This window comes from Vidua macroura, chromosome Z (assembly GCF_024509145.1).
Source record: "Vidua macroura isolate BioBank_ID:100142 chromosome Z, ASM2450914v1, whole genome shotgun sequence".
Classification (NCBI taxonomy): Eukaryota; Metazoa; Chordata; class Aves; order Passeriformes; family Viduidae; genus Vidua; species Vidua macroura.
The window spans coordinates 10,741,620-10,766,865 of NC_071611.1; the positions used below are offsets into that span (position 1 = coordinate 10,741,620).

The 25,246-nt window shown below is 41.9% G+C and overlaps 1 long non-coding RNA gene across 1 annotated transcript; it reads right to left on the bottom strand.

Annotated features, from left to right (window-relative positions):
• Positions 1-224: 224 nt before the first annotated feature.
• LOC128822183 (uncharacterized) lies at positions 225-25,246 on the bottom strand. The gene is made up of 3 exons (XR_008441381.1): positions 24,991-25,246; positions 2,675-2,791; positions 225-311 (listed from the first exon to the last, which is right to left on the bottom strand). It is a non-coding gene; the product is annotated as an uncharacterized LOC128822183 (long non-coding RNA).

The window sequence follows — 25,246 nt, forward strand, 5'->3', positions numbered from 1 at the left end:
CAATACACACATATTGACTCTCTGTAAAAAGAAAATCTCACTTATAGTAAATGCTTAACACCCTCGTAAACAGCTCTATTTTGCAGGACAAGATATAGTTGCTTGAATGTAAATTATATAATGAAATTCATATGCCTGTGGAATTAAGGAATAGAGCAGATAATGAGTAAGACAATGCTTCAGGGATATTTTTTTTTCTTTAAATGAAGAAGCCTTCTTTGCAGCTCACAGTATATTCTGTCTGGCACTGATATTAGAAGTTCTGCTTGCAGGGTCCTCTTCCATTTTGGTTTGGGTAATGAGGACATCTTCTGGGAAGTAAGAGAATAGTATATCAGACAACAGGGGTTTTTCATAATTTTAAATGCCTTTTCTTTGTCACTTCAAAAGGCCTGGTAGGTCATTTAACCATTGCCAAGTATTTCATATTCCACTTAATCTCTCTCTCTAATTCTACTCCATCCTCTTGGAGTCTCCTAGAGATGTATTTCCTATAAGCTAACTGTAAAACAAATATTTGTCACAGTTAGCAGTACACTGTCAATTCAATTTTTCTTTGAAAATACCTCTATGAATGAGGATCCTATCCTTTCTTTAATCTCTCAAAGAGTGAAACTACAATAAACTTCAAACTAGCAGGTAAATGGACTTCTAATCTCTGTTTAATAAATCATCACAGGATGACTGTGAAACAGCTTGATCTCTTTTGAAGAGCTTGTCATACTTTGCAAAGTTCTTCAGAAGTTCTTGGAGAGGTCTGAGGATATTCTAATTTAGGAGCCCATATAATCATCTGTGTATGACTCATGCTACCAATGTCCCTCTTTTCCAGCAAAAGTGATAAGAATTACTATATGATTTAGTTAAAAAGAGAACTCATTTACAGCTGAGTGCTGCCAAGGTGAAATACAGGTCTTTCATAAAATTAATGTGTTGAAATAATTACTAGTGAACTTTGCAAAATTCCAAGGGTCATTGAGTTCATACCCTGATGATCATGAATAAGAGTATGAGAGAAAACAGTATGACACAATTGGATTGCCTTAATTGTTACTGAGATTATTTGTTAATTAGAAAACTCACAGGGCTCTAATTCTAATTAATTCTTTAATAATGTAAAGTGGATATCTGACTGATACATTTTGTCACTTATCATTGTAACAATTAGGCATCGCAATGCAGAGTGAAAGTTCTTGGTAGTTCAATGAGCAGTATGGTTGCTTGACAGAAAGTTGGTGACATGTGAGAGTTTATGTTGTAAATCCTACTTACCAAGAAATTGAAAACCTGAGAATGCCACCACTCTTTCTGCTTTCTCATTTATCCTGAACTATCAGAAGCCTTTACAGTGGACTTTCAGCTGGTAAAAGGTGGCTCAACTCAATGAAGTTGAATAGAGCCCTGCCAACAAAATGTTGGCAAAATAGGTTCATCCAACTGGTCACCCTGATCTTCTAGTTCTCAGAGCAGCTGTGGGGCCTTCTTTCTATCTCCATACACTGTCACAAGGAAGAGTGTTTCCAATCTTCGTCTGCCTTGCTAAATTTTACCCATCTTAGTATTTGAAGTCTCCAGAACATGATAAGTAAATCCATAACATTTTTTCAGTTTAGGAATGGTCTTCAAAAGAACACAATTGGATACACAGCAATGGGGTAACTTTCCATAAACCAACACTCATTTCACTTTCAGTCAGATCTAAAATATCAGTACACTTCACACTGTTTTGCAAAAGAATGAAGACCACTGCTGTCAGCATGACACCTTCTACATGTGACATGCTAATACTCTCCATGAAATACAGAGTGAGAATGGGGCTCACAACACTATTTCAGGCTAAATAAAAGGCAGCAGGAGGGAAATGAGGTGACATAACAAGCACATAACTCTTAGGATGCATAAATTTGTCATATACTAGCTAACAAGAATGTTTTCTAGTGTGGGGCTTGCCCACTCTTATTACATACTTTGTAAAATTTCATTAAAATTACACATTTGATTCCATGTCTAGCAAAAGATAACCCTTACTTTGGGACTACACTTTAACTAATAATTTCATCTTCTATCATTAATAGTTCTTCTGCCATCACTTTCTAAACAAATTAATTGTCATCAGTCAGCTTATTTATCCAGCATTTAGAAAGTAAATATTCTTCTTCTTTAAGAGCGACATCACTAGTCTTTCTACTCATTCTTGTTACCCACTAGAAGTTAAAGCTTCGTTTTTAATGGAGTATCTCTGTAGCAATTTAATATAGACATTGTTTAATATTTTAATATAAACAATGTTTTAATATAGACAATGTTTAGGGTAGCAGTATTGCAAAGTATGTATCTACCATGTTAGTTTTATATGTTTGCTCCTTTCACCACCCCTATGTCAGATTGCAATTATCAGCTAAATCATCTTTTGTTATTTAACATTTTTCTTTTCTTTTAAATCAAAAATTTTGTAAAACATCAAAACATTTTGAAGCCTTTTTTTAATAACAGTTTAGCAAATATTAATAACTTTGTACATACAATGTAAACCAAGTTACTGAGAGAGTATAATTTTTGAAATATTATAATTTCTTTTCAGGAAGAGATCAATGTTTAATATTTTTGCTTCCTTGTAGAGCTGTGAGTTCAGCACATGCTGAAGAGTTTTACTAAAGGAGAAACAGTAGCTCACTTAAATCAGGGGACACGGCATTCACTTCTTAGCCCCGGGCCCTTTTTAGAAAAGCTTTTATTTCTAGTCTGCATGTAAGGATGGGAACCTCAGTAGGAACAAGGCATCTTCTTCTCCCTGGAATGGAGGAATAAAAAAGAGGGCAAGACAATATCAATCTCCAAAACTGGGTAGAGTAGAGGGGGCTGGGTGAGAAGACTTCTGAACACAACCACAGAATTTGCACACTCCATTGCTTAGGAACATCCCGTTACAAACATAAAAATGTTGCAGTTTTTTATGTCACAGGTTTTTTGTGTGTGCTGTGAGGAATTACAGGAACTATGTAGAAGAATGTAGAAGTGTAAGTATAACAATATAAGAATGTTATGTGACTGACACCAGCTCTGTAAGTTTTTATCAAACTGAAGTCCCATCTCTAGTAATTCTTTGACATTTTTTTTGTCCATTTTAGAAAAACAAAGTCATTCCCCAGATTTCATATAATAATTTAAGACTGAATGAGAACTGTAGGATTAAGAAACTATTACAAGAATGGGCAGATAAAGAGTGATTATATGAGAAATGTGATTTCAGAGACCTTATCTGCAGTTAGATATTTTCCATGATGAATATCAGACTTACAACCATATTCAGAGGGACAGAACTCATGAACTCCAGAAATCTTCAGGTCAATTTTTCATGCAAGAACAGGCATGAATGTAGAAACTACCTCATTCTTTTAAGTTCTATTTTTTTTTTTCTGTTGTAAGGCATGAAAATAATCATCTGTCTTTTGCATACTTGAAAATGTAATGACAGGAAGAAAATTCGAACGTAGATTAACAGCAACTGATTTACTACAAGATATAATTCCTTGTGATGAATGCAACACAGACTAGATGGCACTACAATATGGGCATGAGGCCTTACACTACATCATTAGACTTTGCTAATGGGAGGAAAAAATGATCTTGTGACCTTGATGACTGTAACACACAATTGCTATGTTTGCATTTCTAAAATTGTTTCAAAACTAAGAAAGATTTTTGTCACTGAGGTACAAAAACTGTAATGATTTAATTTCTAAACATTGCTTAAAATTTGAATTAAGAATGCACAAGCCATCTTATATATGAACTTAGTGAATAGCACTGTAATATTAGATTCCACTTAGGCTCTGTAGCTGAGATGACTTTTTGCAGGTCAGCTTTCCCTTTTTCTCTATTTTCTTCATGACTAACTCCTGCAATCATGGTTTGGCATTAGGCTGGAGTAAATCAGGTTTTCAGAGTTTGAATACAAATTCAATCCAATGCTTTTGCTTGGAGCATATCTGATATATAGATATCAGCAAAAAACACCCCATAAATTAACAAGGTTTTTAAAAATATGGGGTTTTTTTCATTCACTTGGTAAAAATTTGATATTGCAGAGTTTAAAACCAGTTTGAGAAGAAATATGTATTAAATATATTAGAATATTAGACAAGCCACTGCAAAATGCACAGAACTATAATATGCACTAGGTTATGGCTTTCTTACTCACATAACTGCAGTGAAGGGCTCTCAGCCTTTCTATTAAAAATCCTATTTTCAAAACTTTGTAAGTCTGCTGTAAATATTACACTGGACAGAAACTCAGAATAAAAGGTTTCAGATTGAAAATATGTAATTTAAAGTTTTGTTTGGTTTCTGTTTGTTGGGGATTTTTTCCATACTTATATCATTGTTTCTTTTGTATTTGTAAATGCAGAACAGAAAGAAATAATTTCTTAAGGCATTTTGCACTGAGAGCACAAGAATGCATTTTAAATATGATTGAGACCGGCAAAGTCTAATTTTTCATATCCAAGCTGCATAGGAAAAAAAGAAAGAAAAAAGAAAAAAAAAAAAAGAAAAAAAAAAAAAGTTAAATGAACAGGTGAAATTTGATTATACCAGGGCTTAGCTTTAGCTTTACTTCACTTTATAAGCATGCTTCCTTCATGTGTTAATAATAATAGTAGTAGTAATAATAATAATAATAATAATAATAATAATAATAAATGCATGTATATCAGTAATTATTTTGTCTTTTGGAATAACTATTCAACTAATACACAGCAGTAAACTGCCTTTTAAAGTATCTAAGCAGGTGTTCAGTGTGTGTCAGTGTGTGCCAGTGTTTCTTGACACCCTGATTTACAGAACGGTTTATGGAAGATTTTAAAGTCCTGGCCTTGATTTATTTCACATAGTTCACCTTACAGAGCACAGAATTAATATAATGATCTCATTTGTGATCCATCAAGTTAGCATTTGGTAAGTTAAGATTAGAAAAAAAATCTTGTATTCCAGTTCACCTTCTTAGTACAAAATTAATTTATTACTTTCATTGGTAATACAAACATGAAATTTATAACTGAATAAAATGCTTTGTCTTCCATATCTGAAACACTTTATATCTCAAGGCTGGGGAGCTGATTTAAAAATTTAAACAATGAGGGCAAAATATTTTATCGAAGTTATTCTTAAGTAGTAGGAGCACAGGAGAGAAGTAAATATGATGGTAAGACATTTCTCATTTCAGTATCTCTACAGAATATTTTCTTCAGAAAAATGTGTACAAATCCCAAAAGAACAACTGGTAAATTTTCTTCCTAAGACACAGAAAGAAAATTATCTGTTTCTGTCATGAAATCAGACATATTTCTTTTAATTTTCTATGTTTAACCTTTGTCATACAACACTGTATACATTCCATACAGTTATAGATTAAGCTGAGCTGGAAGGGATTCATCAGGTTCCTGGAGTCCAACTGCTGGCCCTGCACAGGACACCCCAAGAGTTACACCACATGTCTGAGAGCATTGTCCAAGGGTTTCCTGAACTCTTTCAGGCTGGTGTGTGACCACTTCTCTGGAGAACCTGTTCATGTGCTCAGCCATCATCTGAGTGTGAACTATGTCAAGGTTTTGACCTTGAAAATATTTAGGAGCAGTAAGTTTTGCAACTGAACCATGAGCTTTAAAAAAAAAAAAACAAAAGCTTTTTTCTTTTTGTAATCCACTTCAAAAACCCTTAAATGTATCTTTATTCTTTCATTAAGAATCATAGAATCATTAAGGTTCAGAAAGACATTTTAGGTCATCAAGTCCAGCTGTCAAAGAAGGCACAATAAGAAGTCTTAGTTTCCTTAATTATATTTCATTCATCTCTTCTCCATATGTTCACATTCTTCTTTAAATGATGCTACTTAAAAATATTAAAACATTCTTCTTTCAATTCTTAGTGAGTTTACAGGTGTAACTACAGATGTCTCAGGTAAGCTACAGAGTATTGACAAAATTCTTCACTACAATATCAGATGTAATCAAAATATTTTAAAAATTTATTAAATTTCAGAATTCATATTTAAGGGTACGGAGTGTTCCTTTATTTTTCAATAAAGAACTTGTTAGGGGTTTCTTATTAGCTCTCTTGTTAACACAGCTTTAACTGCTGTATCTTAACACAAACTGACCACCACAGAAGTTCCCCAACACAGAATTTATATTTGTTTGAAGTTTTCCATATTTGACAGTCACAGCTTTCCTATCCAATGACATACAATACCACTTTCTCTAGTAGTTCTCATGATGGGGAAGGAAAAAGTAAAAAGTAAATATAATATTACAAGTGCATAACTTGATTCAGACATTTTTTCTAGTTTAAAAAACTGCTGACACTTCTTCTGAAATTGCAAACAGCTTGTTCACTAGCATTTATTATGTGTTTGCTGTCTGTTCAAATGTGTCCATTTTGATAATAAGGGATCCAATCGAACACTTACTGATTATCTGGGTTCCATTTCATTCTGGTTTTGAAGCAAAACATTTTGCAGATCTAATTAGCTTCATGTTTCTAATTGTCATGGTTACTCCATGCATTTTTATATACTATACTGTAACCAGCACCATTTTTATGCAAAGAATATTTTTCAAAATAATTAATTCTGTCAGATATGAGATTGTCTTATTATTTCTCCACATAAATTGAGCTTTGAAAGAAAATATTACAATACTCTTTGTTCCTATCCCAGTTAACACCGTCTTTTCTTCTGCATGCTTGCAATGTCCCAAAAGGATTAAAATTCTTTATTCTCTGGCCAAATTTATGCCTTAATCTTTGCACACCAATAATCCTTCTCGGGTAGATGCCAATAAAACACATCTGTTACATTTATATTCTGATGGTAGTCCAACTCTGTGCTCTGAACAATTGTGTTTTGATGCAATGTGCTATTAAGCAACTTCTGTGTTTTCCAATAAAGAAAGCTGTATATCACTGAATAATTAAGTAAGCCGTTCATAAATAGCATTAATATCAACATTAGTACTTTCTCCCAAGTCCTTTATTGACCTTGTATCTTGGTTAATTTCTTCCCCTGCTGAACTAACTGTTGTAAATTGTTTTGATGAACATTGTTTTCAACTATTTATTTCAACAATAAATAAAACAAAACACTGGCAAACTATATCCATAAAATGCTCTGATCTTTCAAGAGTTGTGATCAGGGGTGTTAAAAGGCTGAAGAATAGGGTATACACTTGAAAAACATAAGCCAAATGTTACTATTTTTCTATAACAGGCAGTATATATTGTGCCTTTTGTCAAAACATATAACTGTTTCTGAACAAAGCTTTCAAGTTTATTAAATAGGGAGGATTAATCTTATTTATGTTACAAGACTGGTACCACTTTTTCTTGTTGGTTTGGACAGAAAGTTCGTTTACCAAACATATTGGTGCTTGGTGAGAAAATGTATGTGAATTTATGGATTCTATCACAGCTGGCTTCCCTGACATATTAAAAAATCAAATTCCATAAAATTGGAATGCAATGACTACACATGAATAAAGCAAGAACATTGTATACTACTTTCAGTTACCTGTGTTGCTTTTTAGCCACAGATGACAGCAGAAACTCACAGAACTGCTCACTCACTTTTGTCTATTCTTCCCCATTGGAATGGGGAAGGAAATCAGAAGGGTCTAAGTGAGAAAAACTGTGGGTTGAGGTAAAGACTATTCAATAGATAAAGCAAAAACTGCACACACAAGAAAAGTAAATAAGGAACTCACTCACTATGCCTCTTCACTTGCTAATCAGACAGCAGATTAGCCACTTCATGGAAGGGAGGGCTCTGTCATGCTTATTAATTGAAAAGATAAATGCCATTAAATCCAAACTCTAAACTTCCTCTTTTTTTCTCCTCCAGCTTTTACGTATGCATATGACAGTCATGGTATGGGATGTCCCTCTGGGAAGTTGGGGTTTGCTGTGCAGGCTGTGTCTCCAGCCCTACCATGTTCATGTAGGCCAGCATGAGAAGAAGAAAAAGGCCTTAATGCTGTGTAACTACTGTTCTGCAATAACAAAAATATCTCAAAACTATTTTAGATTTGTTTTAGTCACAAATGTGAAATGCAGCACCTACAATGACCAAAGCTAACTTTATCCCACCCAAAACTAGTATGATGAGTGTTCAAGAAATCAAACTCTGTTTCCAGAAAATAGAATGCAGCTACTTATAATGCTCTTTTTTTTGCCTTTGTTAGATGCAGAAATAGAATTAATTTTCAAGATTGATAGTTCTATAGATGAAGGGAAGGTGATGATAAGTTTTATCTATCGACAGCAGGCTGATCTCAGAACTGCTGCTAAAGCAGTGGGTTGTTGTATTGTGTTTGCTTTTACTATTGTTATTACCCATGTTGTTAAGATGGTTTGCCCCTGTTGCTCCCCCATATCCCTTTGGTTCCTCCCTTGTCACTTTTCCCTTAGACTGCCCCTTGACTCAGCAGAACTGCTGAGTCATTCCTGTGTCCCCTCCCTGGTGCCTTGTCCATCACTCGGCAGCCCATTCCCACCACCTGGAAACTTCCATCAGGGGCGTTGAGTGATTGGATCAGGACCAGGGATCCCTCCCCTACTTTCCCCTAGTAGGTTGTCATCCCTATCTGTTTCCCCGAAAGTCACTCCCTAGTTGGACCCTATTGGCTGTTCTCCCCTTCCACTCCCCCCTTTATAAGTCGCTGCAGAGTCCCTCTCGGGGCTCTCGTCGGTCGGCTGGAGTTAGGTGCAGTTGGAGCTCCTGGAGCTATCAGTAAAACCTGACGTTTGCCCCCAAGGAGAGTCAGCCTCATTTCTCAGTGGTTTCACCATCCCATCGCTCCTCCGGAGGCACTCCTTGCAAGCCCTTTGGGGAACCCAAAGGGAGTGCCCTCTGCCGTCGTCGTGTCGCCCGGCCGGGCCACTCAAGCGGAATCCGAGTGGGCACGACAGCAGCTTGGCGCCCAATGTGGGGCCCGAGAACACTGCCGGACCCCACGGAGAAGGTGACTGGATGTCTCTTCCAGGATCTTCCTGGTGGATTAGGCTGCTCTCCTGTGGCTCCGGACTTTCAACCTGTGGCCGTCAAGCTACCCCGGTGGGAGCAGACTCCATTTTAGGGAGTAGCGCTCCCAGGGAAGGGTCTGGTAGCCTCTCCGGCACCCGAAAGGTCAGACCCCCACTGAGGCTCCCTAGCCAAGGATTTTTGTCCCAGTCCCGGACTTTCAGCTCCTGCCCCACCTTGGAATTCGCAACTTTGGTAAGTTGATTCTTTGTATCCCCTCTCTAGTTAGGGGAGGTTTCTAAGCAACTCTGCTCACTCTGTCTTGAGGCTTCTTCCTTGTCTTCCCTTCAGGTGGGGAGGGGAGGTTTCCCTTCGTTTTTCTGGGCAGGTTGCTAAGCAACCTCTAAGTAGGTTGCTGGGCGGCTGGGGCAGGCTGCATATTGGTTAGTTTCTTTTCTCCTGGCTAGGGGTCGGTTCTGCGAGACACTTGTAACAACTGACAGTATGGGTGCACGGCTGTCTGTCTCGCAGAAGAGGCTCTACTACCAAGTTGTGGGTATCCTTGTTGGGGGGGAACAGAAATTTAAAAAATCTGAAGTTCAGAAGTTTGTCCAATGGTTGTCCCTCCATTTCCCTGATGTTTCGGCCCAAAAGTTATTGCAAGTGCCGTTTTGGGACAGGGTAGGGAATGAGATCCTGAGATTAGGGGACCCATCCCTATCCAAATTTACTTATTTGGCTTTACAGATTCGCAGCATTGTCAAAAATGAAATGCAGGGACAGCCACCCGCTGACAAACTTCTCCCCAGTTCGCAACCCGGTTAGCAACCCAGTTCGCAACCCAGTTCGCAACCCGGTTCATCCCATCCTACCCCTCTTTCCTCTCCCACTGTCCCTCGTTCGGGAATTCTGAGGGAAGCAACCCGCCATTCGGTGTGGGGTTGCTATCATCTCCCCGGCTCCCCACAGAATTCTCGTGACCCCCGCCCGGGCAGTCCTGGCCAGACTGCTCGGAATCTTACCCGTTCCCCAATCTCTCCTAAATGTACAGCCCTGTCCAGAAGACCCTCAGTTAGGTTTAATGTCCCTGATCCCGTCTCCCTTCAAAATGGCCCCCGGGAGGCACAAGATGGTGGGCGCCATGTGGCATTTTCTGCCACTTGTCCTCCTTCTCCCCGTGATCCACCTCCCTGTGGTCCTCCTCCTTCTCCTCCCTCTCCTCCCCAAAGCCCCAACCTTTTGGAACCCAACCCCTCCTGGTCCTCTGGTTTTCTCACCACTCCTACCTCTCCTCCCACCGACACCACCCACCCAAAGATGACATCACCCAATGCCCCTCCCACTGGTCCCATTGTTGTCCCTTCCGGTCCCGCCCCCGATTCCCACGGTTCCCACGACCCCTCTTCCGGTTCCCACACTTTGGTTTCCGGGGTGGGGGATGGTGGGAACCCAGGCCTGCCTGGTACCCTTCCTACCCTTTCGGCTGCGCCGGTGTCATATGTCCCGCAGACGGAGGGTAGACTCCTTGCCCAATGGTCACCGATCTCTCAGCAAACCATAAAGGAATTGTGTAAGGCCCAAAAGCAATTTAAAAGAGAGAGTGAATATTTTAGGGGCCTATTAAAGGCCACTTTAACATCAAGTGAATACACTCCGGCAGACCTAAGGACTCTCTTCTCATGCCTGTTAACACAGACAGAGTTTATGTTATGGGAGGTGGCATGGGAGAGAGAGGTCCGAGCAGTGCTGCCGGAGTTGTGGGCCAATCAAGATACAACGTTAGATGCTGAGGGACGGATCTTGTCACTTGACCAGTTATGTGGGAAGGGAGATTGGGTATCAGGGCAAAAACAGGCCGAGAAGATCCCAAGGGGGGCTCTGCAGCAGAGCTTGAAGGCGGCTGAAAAGGCTTTTTTTAAACTCAAGCCTGAAACACCAATAGACAATTATGTATATATTAAACAGTTGCCTTCAGAGTCTTTTATAAGTTTTGTAGAGCGGTTGCGGAAGGCCATCAACCTGCAGGTGCTGTGTGAAGAGGCCAAGTGGGGGATCCTGACTGAGATGGCGAGGCTCAACGCCAACGAGCCCTGCAAAGCCGCCATCCTCAGTCTGCCCATGGATCCCACTCCCACCCTCCATTCGATGCTGGAGGTCTGCAAGAGGAAGGTCAACATTCCGCAGAGGGAGCTGCAGGACTGCCACCGCTCTACCAGAAAGATCTCTGCTGCAGACGCGGTTAACATCAAGCCGCCTCCCATCCCGCCAGCCGTTCCACCTCGGCGGTTCCAGGGACCATCGTTGAAAGGAACTAGCCGGGACCAGTTGTGCCATTTATGTCGTCAAAAGGGGCACTGGGTTCAGCATTGCCCCTTGAGAACAGAGTTTTTCGATTTTAAAAGGAGACAGGGGCATAGGGGCCCTTCTGAGGAGGGGACTCTACAAAAAAACTGAGTTACCAGCGCAGTCCCTCCCTGCGCAAGGACACAAATGGGGTGGGTCAGGCATCATCTGTAGGGAGGGACAAGAACTTAAAGGACCTACCTGGGAATTTCGACACTCATACACCGGACTTGACTACGATCAAATCAATGGCTAGCACAGAAGTTAGGGGGTTAGCATTCCCTTTAGGAGAACATCCGGACCATCCTAACCCCATTTTAACTATCGCTTCTTCTTCTGGCTCTTTTAGGCTGGCTTTGACAGAACCCTTACATCTATGAGACTGCAATTGGCGGTTTGTGTCGGTCGACACTGAGACACCCGGGACCTGGAAGAAATTCCATTGTAAGTACATCGTCCTTGGGGACACCAAACACATGCCTCTCGACATTACCATTGCCCTGGGTCTGGTAACAGCTGATCCGGGGAACTTGGTAGTATGGCTGCACTGTACTCACCCTCCAGTGTACCTGCCGAAGGGCCAAGTGATCACCCAAGCTCTCCCGGTACCTGAGCTCCCAGGGGACCCCGACCACCTGGGGTCCATCCCCACAGTGTGTTGGACTCGGGTGCTGGGGAGAGAGAAACCCAGGATTTCATGCGGGCTGCATCGGGGAGGCGAGTACAGGTACATGAAGGGACTTTAGACACAGGGGCAGATGTGACGATCATTCCCTCTTGGGAATGGCCGCCGCATTGGGAGTTGCAAAACGTGGCTGGACATGTGCAAGGTGTAGGGGGTATTCAATTGGTGAAACAATCAAAGAGCATCGTAAAAATTGAGGGGCCAAATGGGCAATTGGCTTCTATACGCCCATTCGTGTTAGACTATTCGGAACCCTTGTGGGGGAGAGACCTGATGGCCCAATGGGGAGTCACAATTGACATCCCGACTCCCCAGGTTTTTCGGGTGGCGGTCACTGATGAGCGCCCTACCCAGAAACTGAATTGGAAAACTGATGTTCCAGTATGGGTAGAGCAGTGGCCGCTTAGTAAGCAAAAATTAAAGGCGCTTGAGGAGCTCGTGGCGGAGCAACTAGCCAAAGGGAATATCCAGGAAACAACATCTCCCTGGAATTCCCCCATCTTTGTCATCAAAAAACCAGGCAAAGACGAGTGGCGGCTTCTTCATGACCTCCAAGAAATCAATAAAGTGATAGAAGATATGGGCTCTCTCCAACCTGGGATGCCGTCCCCCACGATGCTCCCTGAAAATTGGAATTTGGCTATAGTCGATATAAAAAATTGTTTCTTCCAAATTCCCTTACACCCTGATGATGCCCCACGTTTTGCCTTCTCAGTTCCTACCATCAACCGAGAAGCCCCAAGGAAGAGATACCATTGGAAAGTTCTCCCTCAGGGGATGAAGAACAGTCCATCTATTTGCCATTGGTATGTCCCTTCCTTGCTGTCCCCTGTCCGTGCAGCCGTCGAGGGCGTGATTATACACCACTACATGGATGATATTCTTGTTTGTGCCCCCACCGACGATCTGCTTACCCACGCGCTTGAACTGACAATCAATGCGTTGATTGCTGCAGGGTTCGAGCTTTGTGAGGACAAGGTTCAACGGATGCCGCCTTGGAAGTACCTGGGCCTGGAAATCAATAAGCGGACCATTGTGCCACAGAAATTGGCTATTAAAAATAATATCAAGACTCTCACGGATGTCCAGCAACTGTGTCGGTCTTTGAATTGGGTAAGACCCTGGCTAGGTATTACCAACAAAGACCTAGCCCCCCTTTTCAATTTATTGAAAGGGGGAGAGGAGCCGAGTTCTCCTAGGGCTCTTACCCCAGAGGTGAAAGCTGCACTGGAAAAGGTTCAGGAGACGATGTCTGCCAGGCAGGCCCACCGTTACCAACCGGGCCTGCCCTTTAAATTTATCATTTTGGGCAAGCTGCCACACCTCCACGGGATGATCTTCCAGTGGGAGATCATCCAGGGTAGGAAGAAGGACCAGGACCAGAGGGACCCACTCTCCATAATAGAGTGGGTCTTCCTCAGTCACCAACGGTCCAAGAGAATGACACGGCCACAAGAGCTGGTGGCAGAGCTGATCCGGAAAGCAAGGGTCTGGATCAGGGAGTTAGCAGGTTGCGACTTTACGTGCATTCACATCCCTTTAAAATTGGAATCGGGCCAATTCTCAAAAGGAATGTTGGAGCACTTGCTTCAAGAAAACGAAGCCCTGCAGTTTGCACTGGACAGCTACACCGGAGAAATCTCTGTTCAGAGACCGGCCCACAAAATTTTCAATTTGGAAGTTCAATTTACATTGTCAGTAAAAAGCATTCAGACTAAAACACCTCTTAAAGCTCTGACAGTTTTTACCGACGCATCCGGAGCATCCCACAAGTCAGTGGTGACTTGGAGGGATCCTCAGACTCAGCGGTGGGAGACAGATATTGCCAAGGTAGAGGGATCACCCCAAATAGCTAAGTTGGCTGCAGTCATCAGAGTCTTTGAAAGGTTCTCTGAACCATTTAATTTGGTCACAGATTATGTAGCGGGTGTAGTGTCCAGAGCAGAAAATGCAATATTGCAGGAGGTGTCCAACATCCCTCTGTATAAATTGCTCTCAAAATTGGTAAAATTAGTCTCCCACCGAGAGCAACCATACTATGTGATGCATGTGAGGTCACACACAGACCTGCCGGGGTTCATCGCTGAGGGCAATCAGTGTGCCGATGCCCTTGCAGCTGCAGCAGTTAGGATGGCCCCGCTCTCTGACGTGTTCCAACAAGCCAAGATCAGCCACCAGCTTTTCCATCAGAATGCGCCAGGCCTGGCTTGTCAATTCCACCTTACCCACGAACAGGCACGGGCAATTGTGGCCACATGTCCTTCATGCCAATCGCACTCCCTACCCTCTTTGAGTGCAGGAGCCAACCCTCGCGGGTTGCACAGCTGTGAGGTGTGGTAGATGGACGTGACTCATGTCACGTCCTTTGGCAGACTAAAGTATGTACACGTCTCCATTGATACCTTCTCTGGCGCGTGTACGCCTCTGCCCACGCAGGGGAGAAGGCGGCAGATACAAAAAAACATCTAGTACAGGCCTTCTCCATGCTCGGCGTTCCGAGGGTCATCAAAACAGATAACGGCCCAGCATACAAATCCAAGGAATTCCGAAGCTTCCTGCAGCAATGGGGAGTAGAACATAAGACCGGCATCCCCTACTCCCCGACAGGTCAAGCCGTGGTGGAAAGGGCTCACCAGAGTCTCAAGAGGATCTTACACCAACAACAGCCGACTATGAAGGTGGAGCCCCCCCAGGTCCAGTTGTCGAGAGCATTATTCACGCTGAATTTTTTAAATTGCTCTTTTGAAAATCTAAACCTGCCGATCGCTAGGCACTTTACTAACAGTGCACAAACCAGCCTAAAGGCCAGACCTCCTGTGCTGGTCAAGAATCCGGAGACGTGGGAGCAGGAGGGGCCCTATGACATGATAACCTGGGGGCGTGGGTACGCTTGCGTGTCCACCCCCTCAGGTTTGAAGTGGGTCCCTTCCAAGTTTGTAAAACCATATGTCCTGAAGCTCCCAAAAAATAATAGCAGTTCCCAGGTAGGAAATGCGGCGTGGAGGAGGAGGCAACGCCGGAGGTCCTCCCTTTAAAATCAAAATTTTTAAGTGCCTAACCCTGCCTTGTTTTAGTTTCCCCTACAGATTTCCTTTGCTGGTGTCCCAACCCTCGGTAACATCGGAGATGAGCCCCATCCTGTTTGTGATGCTGCTGAACATCATACATCCCCAGCAGGCGTGGATAGTTCCTCAGCCACAGGCCAACGTTTGGACCACCCTGGCCAAAGCAATGAACCAAGATCATATATGCCTATCGACCTCCTCTGCCGCCAACCCTATGCTTTCCTGCCTCGTGGGGATCCCATTAAAATTAAATGAGTTTCCTTTTGTTTTTCCCAAAGGTTCAGTTTCCCCCCGAAGGAAGACCCGCTCTTTTGTCATCAAGGAAGTCAACCCTTGGAAAGAGTGGGTCAGAAAGTTACCTGTCCCGGAAACCCTTCCCCAAGAATTAGACCTGTTAGGTTCCTCGAAAGCCTTTGTTTGTATCCATTTTGCGGTCAACCCTGACCCCCAAGTCCATCCCTTCACCGAGATCCGACAATAAACCTAAATTATACCGCTAAATTTTGGTGCCGAAAGACAATCCACATCCCCTCAAGGTCCACCCCCGACAATCGACCCCACTCCCTTCCTAAGGGCACCTTTTTAATTTGTGGGAATAGGGCTTGGGCAGGCATCCCCCCTCACCTGATCGGAGGCCCCTGTACTTTTGGCCGGTTGGGCTTGTTTACTCCCAATAGGACCCAAATTACTAATTGGCAAAAGAAGAATGCAACCCATCAATTGGCACGTCCCAAAAGAGAATTAAAAGATTTGGACCCAAATTGTGACTCAGAAATCATCCATTGGTCGAAACCAAAAGGGGTTGCAGCTATCGCGTTTTTGCCATGGGTAGCTGTAGCCAAAGCATTCGGGGAATTGGCTCACCTCGAATGCTGGGTAGCTAAGCAAGCAAATTTAACATCAGCTGCGCTATCGGATCTCCTATCGGATGAGGAAATAATGAGACAGGCCACCCTCCAGAATCGGGCAGCAATTGATTTTCTTCTCCTATTGCACAATCACCGTTGTGAGGAGTTTGAAGGACTGTGTTGCTTAAATTTAACATCCCACGCTGAGGACATCCACGCCACGATAAATATGATATCCGACATCAAGAAAGAATCAGGAGACTGGCTGGGGAATATCTTCGAAGGATGGGGACTCTCTGGTTGGGCACAGTCGTTACTTCGAGTTGGACTTTTAATTTTGTTTATTCTGGGTATTTTAGTTATCGGGTTCAGTGTCCTCAAATGGATGCTGGTCAGCCTAATAAGTACCACAGTTGAGGTGAACCGGGTCTCCATGTCGACACCACCAGAGGAGACCCCAGCAGAGGAGCAACCGTGGCAGGAGACAGCGCTGACACAACAGCCATGGTTTGGGGACCTGTACCCGGAATCTGAGTTTTTACCACAGACTGAGTTTACTTTGTTTTAATTCTTAAGTTTCTTTAAGCGTTAAGTTACATCCTCTTCTTTTTAAAACAAAAAGGGGGAATAGTTGTATTGTGTTTGCTTTTACTATTGTTATTACCCATGTTGTTAAGATGGTTTGCCCCTGTTGCTCCCCCATATCCCTTTGGTTCCTCCCTTGTCCCTTTTCCCTTAGACTGCCCCTTGACTCAGCAGAACTGCTGAGTCATTCCTGTGTCCCCTCCCTGGTGCCTTGTCCATCACTCGGCAGCCCATTCCCACCACCTGGAAACTTCCATCAGGGGTGTTGAGTGATTGGATCAGGACCAGGGATCCCTCCCCTACTTTCCCCTAGTAGGTTGTCATCCCTATCTGTTTCCCCGAAAGTCACTCCCTAGTTGGACCCTATTGGCTGTTCTCCCCTTCCACTCCCCCCTTTATAAGTCGCTGCAGAGTCCCTCTCAGGGCTCTCGTCAGTCGGCTGGAGTTAGGTGCAGTTGGAGCTCCTGGAGCTATCAGTAAAACCTGACGTTTGCCCCCAAGGAGAGTCAGCCTCATTTCTCAGTGGTTTCACCATCCCGTCGCTCCTCCAGAGGCACTCCTTGCAAGCCCTTCGGGGAACCCAAAGGGAGTGCCCTCTGCCGTCGTCGTGTCGCCCGGCCGGGCCACTCGACCGGTATTCGAGTGGACACGACGGCAGTGGGTCTTATAATCAGAAAATTATATTCCAACAAGCCAATTTGCTGCAATTACTGTACATATAGAACCTGAATAAGTCTAGGTGCTTTACACGTGAATAATGATTCAGAGAATGACCCATAGGACTCAAAATTGAATCTTAGGCCTTGAACTGTGAATGAGAACAGCAAATAGTAGACAGAAAACTATTATATTAATAAACTTTAAAAGTCCTTTGCATTCATTAGAACAAAATCATTAGGCTGGCATTTCCTTCTTTATCAACTGCTTTTCTTTAGACTTTAGCGTATTACAGGTATGTCTGTGTCTTTCAGACCAAAAATAGCACTTTTAAAAAAACAAAACAAAATATAATCTGTGAAAATTGTCTATTACTGCTCCAGAAATTTCACTGCCTGAAAGGCCTGAACTTACTTCTTGAAACTGAAATTTTTTTCATTAGCATAATTTCCGAATAATGTTTTGAACTTAAAATCATTTGACTTAGAATTGCTCCTTCTTCACAATAAAATTTTTCCTCAAGAAAAGTTCTGAATCACAATTCCCTCTGATCATTGTCTGGAGACAGTCATCATTTGATCACTTAGAAAAAATGAACACACCTGATCTTGTACCCTCCTGTTTAAACATGCTAAAATCAGAAGTCATGCATTTAAATTATTCTGCTGTGACTTTGCTTTGTTTTTCCCCTGTCCCAGGCAGCTCTGGAGAGCCCGGCACAGGCGGTGCTTCTCAGCGGGACTGGGGCGCCACGAGTCCCGGGCGCTACTGCGTTCTGCACACGGGGGTGGGGCTGGTCACTGCTGCTGCCGTGCGCAAGGGGCAAGACAAAGAGGCGAAGGAATGTCTGCGTGGTCGGCTGGAAAGCTTTTAATGTTGCGTAGAGCTGCGATGGAGAAGTGCAACTCCCTCCCAGCACCACGTGGACAAAATGGCCTCGAACAAAGGAAGGCATAGGGTTTTATAGGGGATGGGCTGAGGGAGGCGGAAGCGCCCCTCACCCAATGGGGGCAGGCTACGGGGGTGTGACATGGACAAGGGTAACCAAAAGGGACGCGACAGGGGCGGACATGGGGCTCCGGGACAAATGGGGTTGTGGGGACGGGGTAACAGACACCGAACTTTCTGGAGTGGACAGGGGTGTGGTTGCAGGACTGGCATGGTGAGCTCCAATGGTAAGAGTCCTGGAGCAGGCCACCACGTCGGGGGAGTAACATGGGGGGTGCGCAGGGGTACACAGAACCGGCTAACTAACAAATATCAGAACCCCTAATCTGAACCCAAACCCGGGATGCATCATTCTACCATCAGACACTTTTCACTGGTGCTGCTTTCTCTGTGTTCTGTAGAACCGTGCTAAGGTGACAAAAACGGCTGACAATACTTGTCATTATTTTTTCAATATAGATTCTAACATCATCTTTGGGCTAATTCAGTATTCAGGGCGGAAGAAGAATGACAAAGCACAGGGTAACTGCATCATCACTTCAAAATGAAACTTCTATCTTCAATCCATCAAGTTATTTTATCTCAGGTAATTACACTGTTTTCACTGACAGCACAAAAAATAACCCTTGTCCTAGTCTATGAAGTATTTTTCCCAAATGAGCACAAACCATTAATTAATAAATCTAATAATTGTTTTTGAAGATATGTACTTTTTAATCCTATTCCACATAATAGAAGTGCAAATGTAAAAGGAGAGACAATACCATCTCACAAGTTATTTGGCTCTGTGGTGTTCAGGGCTGCAGATTCTCTCCAGGAACAGCTGGTTGCCTGGAGCAACAATACTGCAGGCTGCATGCATGCCTCTCTAGATGCCAGGCTGCAGAGAATTTGTTAATGTTAACTTAGAGCATTAGAGCTCTAAGGGCAAGACTAGGTAATAACTAAGCCTGCTTTTATGTATAGTTAGCTTCTCTTTAACAATCAAACCCAGCAGCTCTTACAGGACAAATGTTCTTTAGCTGAACCTAGCTAATCAGATAGGCTCGTTCTCAGTGAAACGTGTTACCAGACGATGACATGTGGCTTACCAACACCCCTGTGATTGGTGGAGCCATTTGTGAAAGTGCCTCCTTCAATTGTACGGTGAAGGAGTTTATTGCAAGTACCACCGACCCTGGACAGTGCTGGGGCACCACCAGCTCAAACTCCCACAGTGCTTGTTCCCACAAAGAGAGACAATCTGCACCATCTATATCTGATCTGGCACCTGCTTTAGAGGAGAAACAGATCCAAATTCTGCATTTGGTGTCCATTTTAAATCATCCTGAAATGCAAATATAAACCATGAGCCAGTTACCATATCAAATCAGATAAAGTCTTAATCTCTGTAAAATACAACAGATATACCAGGGGTAAGTTTTCAGTATTAAAAAGGCACCAAAATGTTCTAATAGTGAAATAGTGAAAAATACCTTCCATACTCACATTCAGGTATCTTCATTTGTGTGTTTCTTTTATGATCTCTTGGGCAATAACTTTTAGCCTATATAAACATGTTGGAATCGGTTTGAGATGTAAACACTATTTCTCCAGAATGCTTAGAAGGTCTCCTTCTCCTGAGTTGCCATGTTTAAAGACTAGAGTTTGCTGTAGTTTCAGTTGTTGCAGTTTCAGTTGTTGCAGTTTCTTATGCTGTAAAAAGATATTCTTTAAAATAAGTAGAAGAATTAATCTGGTCTGTGCTTTTCCCCCATATGTCTGCTCTTTTCTGGACAGGCTTCCCAATTTCAGAATATTAACTGACTGTGATGCAGTATATGCATATACAAACACTACTGTGATGCAGCAGTATATGCATATGCAAACACTTTCTACAAACATTGTAGAAAAAGAGGGAAATCTGAATAAAAGAATCATTAACATTACCTTGTGTGCTTTAGAAGTGTGCCACTTTTACATGGACACAAAACTTTGGCCATAATCATTTATGTGTATTTAAGTTTAAAATTTAAATTTCCACTGTTAATAAACAGTGCCAAACCATAGAGAGGATATTTTCATCTAAATCCCCAAAATGTGGAGATTATTGGTCTACTTTAGGTGCTAGCATGGTATTTCCAGTATGAAGCAATCCTGCTGTTGAATCCTCAGATGCAGAATCATAGAAAAAAAAAATCACAGACTCTTAGAATGTCCTGAGTTGGAATGGACCTGAAAAACCACCTCCTGGCCCTTCACAGGACAACTCGAAGAATCACACCATGTGCCTGAGAGCCTTGTCCAAATGCTTAGTGAACTCTACTAGTGCTGTGACCACTTCCCTGGGGATCCTGTTCCAGTGCCCAGCCACTCCTTGGGTGAAGAACCTTTTCCTAATATCCAGTCTAAACCTCCTCCACTTCAGCATCAGACTATTCCCTGGGGTCCTATCACTGATTACCACAGAGAAAGGATCAGTGCCTGCCCCGTCTCGTCCTCTCATGAGGAAGTTGTAACTGCAGTGAGGTCTGTCCTCAGTCTCCTCTTCTCCAGGCTGAACAGACCAAGTGACTTCAGCCCCTCATACAGATTCCCTTCTAAATCATTCTCTATCTTCACAGCCCTCCTTTGGCTGCTCACTAATAGTTTTGTATTCCTCTTATGTTGTGGCACCCGAACCAGCCCCCAGCACTCAAGGTGAGGCTGCCCCAGTTCAGAGCAGAGCAGGACAATCCCCTCCCTTGCCTGGCTGGCGATGCAGTGCCTGTTACACCCAGGACAGGGGCATTGCTCACCCATGTTCAGCTTGCCAGGACCCCCGGGTCCCTTTCCACAGTGCTGCTTCCCAGCATCTCATTCCCCAGTCTGTCCATATATCCAGGGTTGCCCTACCTGAGGTGCAGAATCCAGCAATCCAGCACTTTCCCCTGTTGAACTTCATATGGCTGGTGATTGCCCAGACCTCTGATTTGTCAAGGCCTCTCTCCAGGACCTCTGCCTTTGAGGGAGTCAACAGCTCCTCCTAATCCAGTACTGTTGGCGAATTCCTTAGAGTACCTTTGAGTTCTGCATCCAAGTTGTTTAAGACACTGAAGAGCACTGGGTCCAAGAAAGATCCCTGCAGAACCCCAATACTGACAGGTCACCAGTCCAATGTGACCCCAATCACTATAAGAATAGTTAGTTCAAGGTTGTCCTACCTGTGAACCTCTTGTTGACCCCTTACATGATGTATTTAACCAACTGGTTATTTTGTTATTTAGTGCTGGTCATTTTGTCACTGGTCTTTAAAAGCTAAAAATCACTCTTTGAAGGCTAAAAATTCACTAGTCTTTGAAAGTTTTATATTTCAATTCATTTCAAAGGAAAAGTGGCAGAAAAAGAAAGCAAGTAAATCATCTGCTTGAAATCAGAGCCTTCTTGCAATATCCCAAGGCTATACTTTGCTTCCAATTAATGTTTGCCTTTTTGGAATCATATACAAATAGCTTTTATGTTCATTATGCACAGCAAATCTGTCTAATGACTTTCTTAACATGCTGTAGTCCAGATCAAAGTATCTAATTGCTGTAACAACATTAACTTTGCAAGTCTATAATTCATGATGAGTGGTTAGCTGTTTCTTAAGTTGTACTATCACATATGAAGAAGAAAATTAACACAATCCAGTAAAAAGTTACATTATTAAGAAAATACCTCTTTCAAAACTATTTATTATATGTTACTTAAACCACCACAAGAAAAAAAAAATGCAATTTCTTGTAACAGGAATCACAGATGCTACTTTTCATGGAGGATCAAATTAAAAAAAAAAAATAGGAAATGCATTTCTAACCATTGATATTGAATTTACTTTAGTTATACTTTTGTATTTTTCTGACTATATACTTCCTTGCTGTTTTCTTTTTGGAAATACATAAAAGCTGCAGGAGAAAATGCACACAGAAAGTAGATGTAAAGGATGAACCAGAATAGAAGTCTATCCTGATAGTCCCTACTATTAGAACTATAAAAGTACATCACCTCTAGAAATTTCTAGAGAAATCAAAGAAGTCTTGCTATTCATCAGTGGGAAATAAAATCAAGTTTCTCTGACCAAAATTAAGCAACATGAAATGTTCATACACTGGAAAAAATAGGAAAAAATATGGGAATATTCACAGGCAGCCAACTTGAAATAGAGAGAGAAGTTTTACCACCCTGATAAAGCTGCTAAACCAACAAAAACAAAGCTAGTAACTCCAAAGTTTCATGTTACTTTAACTCCATTTACACGTCTGTTTTCTCACATTCTAGAGAAAGAAACAATTTTGTGTGCACTGATCGCCTACAGAGATTAGATGACATGGAAGTCAGGACATCTCCAAACTACCTTTTACTATAAACACTTGAACTCAAATCTCCTGAGGCCTTATTACTAAATCTAAGGGCAGAATGATGGTGGGAATTTCACAAAGAATTTTAAAATTCCACTTACATCAAGAATTGGAAGCAGGGGCAAGGGAGTGGTGGGGTAAAACTGCACAGAATATCTGTTCCATTCAATTTTACATGTAAGTGATGAACGGGCTGGGTTTTAGCACCCTTATTTAGGATTATACCCATCAACATATCTCACTTTATCAATAAAATGGGAACAATTAACTGTACTATTACTGAAGAAATTAAAATCTTGTTCTATACACTCAAAGTACATAACTGTTGCTCAGAAACTGTAGAATACAGTATACTGCTATTACTTTCACTGTTCATAATTTGATTAATTCAGCGCACCAGCAAACTCCAGCATATTCAAATTTTAATGAATTATCTGAAAATAAAGTAATTTCCTTCAATATATGAAATTGTGGGATGTGCCCCTGGGGAAGGTAGTGCGGGGATGCCATGGGAAACTGTGTTTGTTTAGGGTAAGGCATTTCCTCAGAGTCCTCTGCTTCCCCATGCAGATGAGCACATGTCTATCACCTGTCAGTTCATGTTCATCATCTCCCCAAGTTCTGGAAAGTTCCCTGTTCTCGTTACTCTCATTGGTTCTCTCTGTAAACCACTCCTTCCCTTCTCCCTCATTGGCTCAGTTTATGTCACCCCATCCCTGCTCCTCCCCTGCACCCTTTTCCCATTGGCAATTTGTACCCTAGCCGCTCCTCCCCCTCCCCAGTTATATACCTTGGCTCCTTCCTTCCCCAGTTGCTCCTGTAGCCTTCTTCCCCTATGTGTGGTTGTCTCCCTGCTCCTACTCCTGCCTCCCTTGTCCTTCGATCTACCCTTAATAAACCCATGTGGATTCCAGCAGAGCAAGAGTCCTCCTGTCTTTTGGTGGAGCTGTATTACTCTATCTGGGCACCTGTGGATCAGCCAGCAGTGTGTCACCCTGCAGGACTCAGTCTGGGGTAGCCCGCATTAAATGTCATAGTTCTTTCTCAAGTTCAGCATCAGTATTTCGGATGATTATTTTAAACATATACATCTATTCCAATAATAATTAAATTTTAAATCTCACCGCATAAAGGTCATTTTAGTATTTAACAAACTTTTTTTTATCTTTAGTATAAAAGTCAAAAAAGGGGGTTTGCACCAGTGGGGGAGGAGAAGACAGCATAGGGAATGAGGGACAGAAAAAAAGATAAAGCAAAAATATAAAAAAGGCTCAACAACAAATGACTTAGCTGTTTAATAAGATAAAATAAAAAGAGGACTATGGACAGTGAGTAATCTTTTGTTCCTTCAGATACTGGCAAACCCATATTTCCTACTGCTGAATAAATATTCCTATGCCATGATGCAAACATCTGTCCCATGAAGAGGGGTTAACTGTGCTATTTGACTCCTCAATGTGCAACAGTCTTCCAGCTAGGATCACTACACTCTACCCTTTTATCCATACACAGTTTACTTTTCCCAAAGATCTTGTAAGCTACAGATTATATCAATAGCACACAGATTTCTCAAGCCCTAAGTACGAGACCAAACAGACCAGATATAATTCCACAAGCACAATGACTTCTGCAAGGCTCCCAGAACAGAAAGTTTTCCAGAATGCAAAATATGAATCTACTTATCATTTCTGAAACAGAAAATTCAGCAACAAGGTCATCAGCTGAAATATCTGCCACTTGATACTGTTTATTAAAGGCCTGGGAGGCATAACCTACATAGAAAATATCCTAAGTACTTTCTTTTTAAATTTTATATAGTACTGAAGTACCATTCAATAGTGACATTTCATTTTTTTTAAAGGGATGAATGTAGACAAAAATACATTAAATAAGAAATCATTGATCCATGCATATACTTATATTCTGAAGTCATACAATCCTTGTCAAAAATTCTGGACTTACTACAGAGACAATATTAGAATTTTGATTATTTGAGTAATAATGATTCTGTACACCAGTTTAGTCTCCAAAACCTCTAGGTGTTTAAAGTAAGAAAAAAAAAAATGTAGATGTAATCCTGTTCCAGGTTTTGTATTTTTCAAATCTACAAATTAAAGCTGAAATTTTCCACTCATTTCAGTAATTTGAATTTCACCGTTGACCCTCAGCTGAAATCAGGGGAAAAGATAAAAGGCAAGGGGGAAAAATGGGCCTACAAGACTATAAAGTTTATCTATATTTTTTCTTTAATATTTGAATTAAAGACTTGCTAAGCAAAATGATACACAGGCTTTCATCATTACTCAAATAGGTCAGAATTTTCCATACTTCATAAAATTTATATTAGTTCAAAAAATGCGTAGTGATGAAAGTCAGTAAACTCCAACCAACCACCAGATGTGAGTCAGAAAACTTTAGTGTGATATCACTTATAACAACCATGATCAAATATCTCAATGAAAATAACAGGATAAAATTGCATACATACTTGACATGAATGCCATCCAATAGCATTATTCAATTCCAGCTTCTCTAATTCAAAAATTCTATGAATATATTACTGTCTGAGTAAAGTCTACATTAGTATAAGCCTCATATGTTGTAAGAAAGAAAAAGACGTAAGTTATTTCCTGAAGGTAGGTTACAAAAGACAGTGTTATGCTGACAACCCTTGGCTTCTTTGAAAAAAGTATCCCATCCTGAAAGGAGTGAGTACAAATGTGTTGGAGACAGCTATGAAGCCT